The sequence below is a fragment of the Zosterops lateralis genome, assembly GCF_965231275.1.
Source record: "Zosterops lateralis genome assembly, chromosome: 6".
Lineage (NCBI taxonomy): Eukaryota > Metazoa > Chordata > Aves > Passeriformes > Zosteropidae > Zosterops > Zosterops lateralis.
The window spans coordinates 1,201,872-1,212,847 of record NC_139761.1 but is presented as its reverse complement, the minus strand read 5'-3'; positions in this window follow the sequence as shown (position 1 = coordinate 1,212,847).

Sequence of the window (10,976 nt, the reverse complement as noted above, 5' to 3'; positions counted from 1 at the left end):
ACCTGGCTTTGTTTCATTGGTCTTGTAACTTGTGCCCACCCCTGAGATTTCTGGTAAACAAAAACCCCTTCCAGACCAGGCCCTGGGTCACTCTCCTGAGGCACAGGCCTGGAACCAGGGACTGCCCCTGAGTTACCCGAATAAAACCTTTCTCCCTGAGCCTGGAGTGTCCCCTCTTTCGAACCACGGCTGAGACAGCCAAGGCAAAGGTACTGCGGAGCCAAGACCCACGCAAAGGTCCTGTTGGGCGTATCAGAGCTAGCAGGGTGGCCCAGCCGACGCTGAGCTGACCTGAGAGACAGACACGCGAAGCAACACTGTGGTGGCTGACTCCTGTTCCAGGGCTCTACCTGGGCAACATTTCAGCTCCAGGCAGTGCAGGGAGCACCAGGATTTCCCTTTTCCTTGTTTCCCTTTGCGGTGTTTTCCCAGTCCAAGCCCCTGATTAATTCTGTGCCCTTCACAGAGCTCCGTGATGAGCTGGGAATGTGTTTTTACTCTGTGCTCGGTGCTGCGGCCTTCCATAAATTCCTTCATTTAATAAGGGATTTTCTCCTTTAATTTTGTGGTGTCACAATGTCCCAATGTCTTTTTTTTTTTTTTTTTTTGGTTTTGGTTTGGTTTGGTTTGGTTTTGGTTGGGGTTTTTTTTGTTGTGGTTTTTTGCTTTTTTTTTTTTTTTTTTTTTTTTTTTTTTTTGTTTGTTTGTTTTTTTGGGTTTTTTTGTGGGTTTTTTTTGGGTTTTTTTGTTTGTTTGTTTGGTGGTTTTTTTGTGGTTTTTTGGTGGTTTTTTTGGTGGTTTTTTTTGAGTTTTTTTGGGTTTTGTTTTTTGTTTTTGGTTTTGGTTTTTTTGTTGCTGTTTGTTTTTCTTTTTTGGGTTTTTTTTGGGGGGGTTTTTTGGTGGTTTTTTTTTTTTTGTTTTTTTTTGTTTGTTTTTTTTGTTGTTTGTTTTTTGGTTTTGGTTTTGGTTTTTTTGTTGTTGTTTGTTTTTGTTTTCCTTTTGTTTTGGTTTGGTTTGGTTTTTGTTTTTTTTTTTGTTTTGTTTTGTGGAGTTGTTTTGGTTTTTTTGTTTTGTTTTGTGGGGTTGTTTTGGTTTTGGTTTGGTTTGTTGGATTTTTTGGGGGGTTTTTTTGTTGTTGTTTGTTGGTTGGTTGGTTGTTTTTGGTTTTGGTTTTCAGGGTTTTTTTGGGTTTTTTTCAGGAAAAAAAAAAGGTGAAATTTGCACCTTAGAATTTTAATAATCCTGTTATTTCTGCTTTTCCTGCCATTCCCTTTGTGCAGATCCCATTTCTCTGGGATAGATGAGGCAGGATATGGTTTATCCCACAAAACATCTCAGTCCTGCTTCTGTCTGGCAAAGGGATTTTAGTGAGCCCAGAGAATTGGGAAATAAATCCATTAAACCTCAGGGGAGGCTCAGGGGGGACAGCAGCAGGAATTTCCCCATGGAAAGGGGGCTGAGGCCTTGGCAGTGCCCAGGGAGGTTTGGAGTGCCCATCCCTGGAGGTGTCCCAGGAATTGCTGGGGGTGGCACTTGGGGACAGGGTGGGGATTGGGCACAGCTGGGACTGGATGGGCTGGAAGGGTTTTTCCAAATGAAATAATTCTGGGATTCTGTGAACAAGGAAAAAAAAATCAAGTTCTGACCCATCACATGGTTTGTCCTGTGTTGTGGTGCAGGATGTGCACACAGTATTTATCCCATCCCCATCCCCATGAGCTGTTGGAACCAGGTGGGGCAGTGTTTTCCCAGGCCCCTCCTTTGGGCTCTTCTGCTCATGGCCCATCAATGCCTTGCCCAGGACTCACAGGGAACTCCCTCCAGGAGCTCTCTCTGTTTAATGGGCCATCAAGGAGCCACTGCACGACTCCTCATCCCATTGGGAGATGCTCCCAATGCCCAGGGAGAGGAGCCAAGCATTCCCACCTGGAGAGAATCTGGGATTTGGGACAGGACAAGCAGCCCTGAGCCACTGGATTCCCAGAGGAGCAGAGCTCCCAGACCTTTCTGTGGGATCACTGCTTCAGGAAGAGCCCCTCACCTGGACTGCTCCCCCCACCCTGCTCAGGGTGTGTTCTGACTCTGGCAGTGCTCCTTTGTGTTATTGCATTCATTTTATTTTATTTTACCTTTTTACCTTTCTTCTTATTAAATTATATTTCTGACTTGGAGCCTCTCATTCATTTTGCTTTCAAACCACAACATGGTTTCAAAAAACAATAAAATCTTCTTGTGCCTACTTTGCCAAAAAGTGATTTTTTTTCAACCAATCCTCCATCAATGATCCCACGCTGACCAGTGGTAACTGTTGGATAACACGGCAACACTGGTGAAATCCCAATTTTCCAAAGAAATATCTGTGTGGGAGTGAAATATTCCATTTTCCCAGCTGCTGCTTTGTTCCTGTATCAGCAAGACAAGCCTTGGAAAACAAGGTGACACATTTACAAGCCTCGCAGGCAGCTGATGATTCCACACTTCTCTCCGAGCCATTTCCCAGAGGAATTTCACTGCAGACAGTTATAAACTCATATTCCTCACTCTGAGACACCTCAGCCAAGCTGGGGAATATATAAATACATTCCTTTGTTTTACCAGGAATGACAGGGCTGGGAATATATATTCACACATAAAATTAACTGTCTTTTTTTAAAAAAATGTGTAATTATAGTGGAAACACTGGGAATTAATTGGTACAAACTGATTAAACGCTGTGGCCAAACCACAAATTAGTGATTTTTATTTTTTTTCCTTCCTGAACATAATTAAGATTGTCTAAATCCATAGAATTGCAATAGGAACTCAGAGGAAGTTGATTATTAAACTGGAATTAGGGAGGGAAACCCCCACTTTTGGATCAGGTGTGGATTTTTGGATGGAAAACACGGATTTGGACAAGGACAGAGCTCAGGTGTTCCTGTAATGAACTGGAAGGGAACGTGGACAAGGTGCAGGCTGCGACTGCCAGGAGAAAAGATGATCCCAGACGTGTGCAGTGGCCACGTCCCGTCGTGTTTTCTGCTCCACTTTCAGCCGCAGTCACTTCCCGCTGACATTGCCTGAGGCAGATCCTAAAATCCCTCTCCTCCCACCCCCACACGATCCCAAACTCCTGCAGAGCTGCAGCTCTGCTCAGGTGTGCACTGAAGGGAATAATTCACCTCCTGTAAAGGGTGACACCCAAAAAAAAATGAGGTTTCCAGGCCATTCCGGAGCTGGGAATTCCCAAAATCAGCATCCAAGTCTTGGAGGACTGGATTATTCATGGATATGTTTGTCCCAACTCCAGTGTGAGGCAGTGGGAAGAGTCTGGATCCCATTTTAGGTGTTTTAGCCCTGGAGAAGCCCCTAAAACATTCCCACAGCAAATTCCCAGCTTTCTGTTCCTGCCTGGGAGGCAGGAGGGGAATGCAGAGTGGGCTGGAAGTGAAAAGAGAGAGGCTGCATGAGGGGAGAGGTGAAAACAGAGAGAAAATAAAATATTCCACATTGGAGGTTTGTGAACCAGGGGACCAGGAAGAGGGAAGGAAAATATGGGAGATAAAGGGAGAGGGAAAAGAGGCAGGAAAGGGAAGGTCTGTTCTGGCAGTGACAGCACCCCGAGTTATCCAGGGAATGAAAATTGTCCTGAGGAAAAAGATATGGACAACATGAATGAGAGAAGTGAGGAAAACCCAAAGGATCTAGAGGGATCCAGAGGGATAGGATGGATGGGAGATTGGGAATTAGGAATTCCTGGGTGGGAGGGTGAGGAGGGAATTCCCAGATTTGCTGTGGCTGCCCCTGGATCCCTGGCAGTGCCCAAGGCCAGGCTGGACATTGGGGACAGTGGGAGGTGTCCCTGCCATGGCAGGGGTGGGACTCTATGATCCTTAAAATCCCTTCCAGATCAAATTATTCCAGGATTCCAGGATTCCATGGTTCCATGATTCCATAATTCCATCATTCCATCATTCCAGGATTCCATGGTTCCATATTTCCATGGCTCCATGGTTCCATAATTCCATGGTTCCATAATTTTATATTTCCATGGCTCCATAATTCCATGATTCCATGGTTCCATGGTTCCATGAGGTTCCATAATTCCATGAGGTTCCATAATTCCATATTTCCATGGCTCCATGGTTCCATAATTTTATATTTCCATGGCTCCATGGTTCCATGATTCCATGGTTCCATAATTCTGTGATTCCATGAGGTTCCATGACTCCATGGTTTCATAGCTCCATAATTCCATGATTCCATAATTCCATTATTGGTTCCATGATTCCATGGTTCCATGAAGTTCCATGATTCCGTGGTCCCATGAAGTTCCATGATCCCATGGCTCTGTGATTCCATAATTCCATAATTCTATGGTTCCGTGGCTCCATAATTCTACGATTCCATGGTTCCATATTTCCATGAGGTTCCATGATTCCATGGTTCCATATTTCCATGATTCCACGGTTCCATATTTCCATGTCTCCATAATTTCATATTCCCATGTCTCCACGGTTCCACGATTCCATAATTCCATGAGGTTCCACAATTCCATAATCAGCCTGTTCACTCCTACAGAGAACAACTGGGATTAGTGGGAAGGCTCCATCCTCACCCAGAGCATTCCTGGGGCAGCCGGAGATCCTGGACAACGAGCGAAATCCAGGGAATATCTGAACGCCAACAACCCTGGGGGATTTTTCCTGCCGTCCAAGGGAGACGGATAAAATCCGAGCAGAGCTTATAGAGCTGTAAAGCAGGACAATATTGGGCTATTAAAATACAAATTACTGTTAAATCCCCAGGGAAAAGGGATAAAGCCGGGGACACACCAGGACTGGTTCTAATCAGTGATATCTAATTAAATCTCCTGTTTGAGGTTTCAATGGGCATTAGCAGCGACTGGAATTCAGCCTGGCCTTCAGGAGCTTTCATCAGCTGTCCTTGGGAGATACCTGGGGATAAAAAATGTGCTGGATGTGCTCGGTCCAGAGAGAAAAAACGGTGTTAAATAATTCTGATTGTTTGGATTAGCTCAGGCAAATGGAGCTTTTGTATCGTCCCAGCTCAAGGAGATCAGTGTGGGAAGGGGGGAGATTGGATTCCTGGGCAAAGGGATGCTCAGAGAGGAATTCCTGGGATGAAAAGTTTTGGGATCACTCAAACGATGGTGGGAGGGTGACAAAGGAACAGCTCCGTGAGGCTGCTTTGGCCTGGGGGTCTCTCAGAATCTCCTCTTCCTGCTTTGCTGGCATTAATTTCATAATTAATTAATTTTCATCTTTTCAGAGAGTCGCACTTGCGTTCTGAACAGAGCCCCTGTCGTGGTTTAGCTCTGAGATCTCCGAATTCCCAAATCTGCTGTCACGTTTTTCTCCTGGAGCTGGCGCTGAGGGAGGAGAAGGGCCAAGCAGGAGCTGAGCCCTGAGCACAGGAACTGAACCAGAGCATCCCAAAAACAGCACCCAAAATCAGGGAATGCGTTTCCTGGGATCTCTTTGAGTCTCCAGTTCTTCAGGATTTATGGTCTTTCCGAGCTTGTCTCTCCGACTAGCTCTGCTCTTCTGATACCACATAAACGAGTTTTTCCTTTGGGTCCAGATTTCAGACAGAGATGTGACCTTGCTTGGAACAAGGAGCAGAGTCACACTGGGTGGTAAAGAAGGTGTTTATTCAGGGCGAAGGCCCAAGTGTCAGAGAGGGAGTGAGGATTTTTGGCTCTTACTTTTGCTTAAGTACAGGGATGGAAATGAGGGGGAGGGATGGGGATGGAAATGAGGGGGAGGGATTTAGGTACAGGGGCCACTGACATGGCCATTTTGGGGTAAAAGGGGTGTGGAGACACCTGAAACCTTGGCTGAGCATCTGGATTAGCCAGGGTACTCAAGTACCAAGGTGTGTCTATTGATAAAGTACAATAGACTGGGACAGGGTATTGACGGGGATACAATGGAGAGGGAGAGGAGATAACAACAGGGATTAAGGAAACGGGTGGGGGTAGGAATGAACCCTTACAGGAACTCGATAACAAAAATCATACAGAACTTTAGAAAACCCAAAATGCACGCTGCAACACTCAGGGGGGACCTTGTGGCTCTGCACAAGTCCCAGGGAACAGGGACAGGAGGAGAGGGAACGGCCTCAGGCTGGGCCAGGGGAAGTTTAAATTGGATATTAGGAAGAATTCCTTCATGGAAAGAGCTGTCCAGCCCTGGCACATCTGCCCAGAGCAGTGGTGGAGTCCCCATCCCTGGGGGAATTTAAAATCCCTGTGGATGTGGCACTTGGGGCCATGGGGCAGTGGTGCCTTGGCTGTGCTGGGGAATGTTGGATTTGATGATCCAGAGGGTTTTTCCAACCCAAACAATTCCCTGGTTCTGCACTGAGTGAGCCATGATTCTTCTGCTCCCTGCCAGGGCCCGCAGCGGGGAGGGAGGTGCAGCGACCTCACCTGCTGTGCCACAGTTCCCATCCCTCAATGGGAACAGCTGAAATCCCTCAATCTGCCCCTTGTTTCCCGAGGGATCGTCCCCGTCACCTCCACCAGCAGCTCTTCCAGCAGCCCTGGGTGTTACACGTGTGATAAATGTGACATTGGGTAAAAATTCATGATAAAAGAATATAGCAAAATATGTTAGATTGGTGCTAATATAAAATATGAAAAGGGTATGGTCTGTAGAAACATTTCCCCTGCCAGGCTCCCACCGTCCTCAGTCCTGAGACAAAGAGAACAGGACAAGGACCATTACAAGAAACAAAGACACTGGCCAACCCAGATAAGAATCGGCATCGCACCCAGACAGAGAAATTCCTCTCTGAACGAAAAAGAGAATTCTCCGCCAACCCAAAATACGGTCTGCAAAGTCTAACAAATCCAGGAAGCCCATCCGAAAATTATTTGGACTATTTGGACTATCCTGGGCACCTGTTCTGCCTCGGGACATGAAAACCCCTATAAAACCACGAGCTGCGACCTGCTCCGTGTGGATTGTCCCTGTCGCCTCCACCAGCAGCTCTTCCAGCAGCCCTGGGTGTTACATGTGTGATAAATGTGACATGAGGTAAAAATTTGTGATAAAAGAATATAGCAAAATATGTTAGATTGGTGTTAATATAAAATATAAAAAGGTATGGTCTGTAGAAACATTTCCCCAGCCAGGTTTCCACCGTCCTCAGTCCTGAGACAAAGAGAACAGGACAAGAATCATTACAAGAAACAAAGACACTGGCCAACCCAGATAAGAATCGGCATCGCACCCAGACAGAGAAATTCCTCCCCGAACGAAAAGAGAATTCTCCACCAAGGAATACACATTGAAATAACCATGGACCAGGAATACACATTGAAATAACCACGGACCAGGAATACACATTGAAATAACCATGGGCCAGGAATACACATTGAAATAACCATGGACCAGGAATACACATTGAAATAACCACGGACCAGGAATACACATTGAAATAACCATGGACCAGGAATACACATTGAAATAACCACGGACCAGGAATACACATTGAAATAACCACGGACCAGGAATACACATTGAAATAACCATGGGCCAGGAACACACATTGGAATAACCATGGACCAGCGAGCTCCATCCCCATGTGAAAGGATCTTCCCGGAATACAGTCTGCAGAGTCCGACAAATCCAGGAAGCCCATCCAAAAATTATTTGGACTATTTGGACTGTCCCGGGCACCTGTTCCGCCTCAAAACATAAAAACCCCTATAAAACCCCGAGCTGCGACCTGCTCCGTGTGGATTTGGGAAAACCGTGCCTTAGAGTGCAGTCCCCCCATCCACCTGGCGCTGCGCTGGGAATCCTTTTGTGGTTTTCTCTTTTTATCCGCGATTTGGATCGTTTTATTAATAAATTGTTTCTTTGTTAATCCGATTTTTGCCGTTGCATTTATAACACACGTGTAAACAGAGACCCCTTCAACCTCCTCTGGCTTTTGCAGAATTAACATTACCTTTGTTTTCCGTGCTTGTGTCAAGGAGCTTGATCCAGCTTTCCCAAGCCTCAAATCCCTGCTTTATTTTCCCAAGGGACAAAACTCCAGGTGGGAAAGCTGCTCCAGCCATCAGCTGCTCCTCCACAAAAAATCCTTGGAGCTCCCCAGTCCTATCGATCCCAGCCAGAGCCTTGAAACAACAATTAACCTTTCTAACGACGCCTCTCCCTTCGAAGCTTTGCAAAGTTTAGTTGTTTTTTTTTATAAAACGAGTGAATCGATGGGATTTTACATCTATTGACCCGTCTCAAATGTCAAGGTTGTGATGGGGAAGAGCTCTGAGGAGATGCAAGTCTTGTTCTGGGCTCTGTGTTGGTCGCTGCCTTTTTTAATGTTTATTTCCTTTAATTCTCTTGTTAAAACCTTGGGGAAACGTCCTGGGCTTGTTTGGAGAGCTCTGAGGTCATGGAATGGGGATTTCCAGAGGGGAAAGCTTGGATTGGGTTTCCAGAGAGGAGAGGCTGGATTGGATTTCCAGAGGGGAAAGTCTGGGTTGGATTTCCAGAGAGGAAAGTCTGGATTGGATTTCCAAAAAGGAAATCCTGGCTCAGATTTTAGCAGCATTTCATATTTGAGATGGGCTCAGCACTTCATTCAGAGGGATGAGCTCAGCTCCTCAGTAAATCCCAAGTCCTGCTAAAAGTAATTTCTTCCCTGGATCTTCCCTTTTTTAGCGTTTTTTTATTCCCTGACCGCCCATTAACAGCCTGCCAGGGATTTCTTGCACCTTTAGTGGCTACAAGGCTTCCCAGAGAGAGAAATAAAACACTTTTCACCCCAAAACCTCTCGGTGTCAGAGGAAAAAACAGAAATTTCTGAGGAGATGCAAGTCTTGTTCTGGGCTCTGTGTTGGTCGCTGCCTTTTTAACGTTTATTTCCTTTAATTCTCTCGTTAAAACCGTGGGGAAACGTCCTGGGCTTGTTTGGAGAGCTCTGAGCTCATGGAATGGGGATTTCCAGAGAGGAAAGCCTGGGTTGGATTTCCAGAGAGGAAAGCTTGGATTGGATTTCCAGAGAGGAAATCCTGGATTGGATTTCCAGAGGGGAAAGCTTGGATTGGATTTCCAGAGAGGAAAGTCTGGATTGGATTTCCAAAAAGGAAATCCTGGCTCTGATTTTAGCAGCATTTCAGATTTGAGATGGGCTCCGCACTTCGTTCAGAGGGATGAGCTCAGCTCCTCAGCCAATTCCAAGTCCTGCTAGGAGTCATTTCTTCCCTGGATCTTCCCTTTTTTTAGCATTATTTTTATTCCCTGACCCCCCATTAACAGCCTGCCAGGGATTTCTTGCACCTTTAGTGGCTACAAGACTTCCCAGAGAGAAAAAATAAAATGCTTTTCACCCCAAAACCTCTCGGTGTCAGAGAAAAAACAGAAATTTCCTTAAAATATAAAGAAATTCAGGATGGGGCTAAAAAGCCTGTGTGCATTAAGACCAGGCTAAAGTGGTTTCTGATTAGCTCACAGTGATGAAGGGAAAAACCTTAAAGAAAAGTGAATTTTAAACGAATTAAGGTGCTGGGAACGATCAGCGTTTCCTCGTCCTACAGATTAATTCGCTGACTATTTCATTTTCCTTTTCCTTGAGGGCTTTTTAATTATGCAGAGAAATCTCATCAGGCCCAGCTGAAGAAGGGCAGGACAATTAGGAGCAAAACAAACACTCCAGCCCCACCTGGATTATTTCTGCAACAACTACTCAGAGAACTCCAGGAAACTTTGATGCATTTCCAGCCAAATCCTGATCAAAATTTCCCAATAATCCCCAAAAAAATTCAGCAAATCCCTAAGCTCGGCCTCCCTGGAGGAAGTGACAGGATTTGAATTCATTTTAAAATTTATTCACACTGGGCTCAATAAAGAAATCGTAACTTGGAATAAACCACACTTGGAAAGAAAATAAAAAAGGAGGAAGGAAATCTGTAATAAATTATCGATTTTGTTTATTGTTGTTGCCACTCTCCAAACTTTATGAGCCACCTCAAAGCCCCAAAAAACTCCTATTTTTGTGGTGTAGCTGCTCACACACACCTGGCATGGCAAAGCCCCAAACCCAGAACTCCGGGATGATTTGGGTTGGGAGGGATTTTAAGGATCATCCAGTTCCAGCAGGGGCACCTTCCTCCATCCCAGGTTGCTCCAAACCTGTCCTTGGACAATTCCAGGAATGCAGGGACATCCAAGGGCTTCCCTGGGAAACCTCACGTTTGTAGGGATGGATGAAATGTTCATAAAAACCAAACCAGGGAGGGAATTACAGGACGTGTTCCATGGAGAGTCATCTCAAACCAACGTCTGGAGATGGAATGTGAAAGACGAATTTTCCAGGCAAACTCCCCGGGCTGACGCCTGGATCAGATTCTTTTCTTTCAGAATCCTTTCAGATTCCTGGCACAGTTTTTGTCTCCACTCTCTCCTGTTATTGCTGGAGGCCAATAAGGAGGAGATGAAGAGAAGGTGAGAGCAGAGGGCACCACCAAGCACCAAACTGGGCACTGAGGAAGGAGAAATCCAGGTTTGGAGCACTCCATTCCCAACCAGCACAAGGAGAATGTTTTGCTGGTCCTTCCAGTGCTGTTGTCCAGGACCCAGCGCCATCCCTGGGCCAGGAGATGGATCTGTTCCCAAAAATCCCTTCTCATTGTCATCTCCTCAATCAAACCTGACACCAAGGCAGCATCTGCCCAATCCTTTTTTATTTGAAGTTGTTATTTATCAAATCCAGCTCCACAACAAAATCTGTAAATCTTCCCGAGAGCCACCAGGAGTGACGTTGAAGGCTCCTGATCTTTTGGCTGAGGAATGTCAGGATAAAGGGCTCTGGAGAGGTTGTGGAGTCCCCTTTGGACTGAGGGGAAGGGTTCAGAATCTGCACAAACAAGGGTGAGATAGAGTTTGATGGTCTGGGTCAAACACAGGATCCCCAAAAATGTTGGCACAAAAAGGATTTGGAGCTGGTGGTACAAGTCCAGA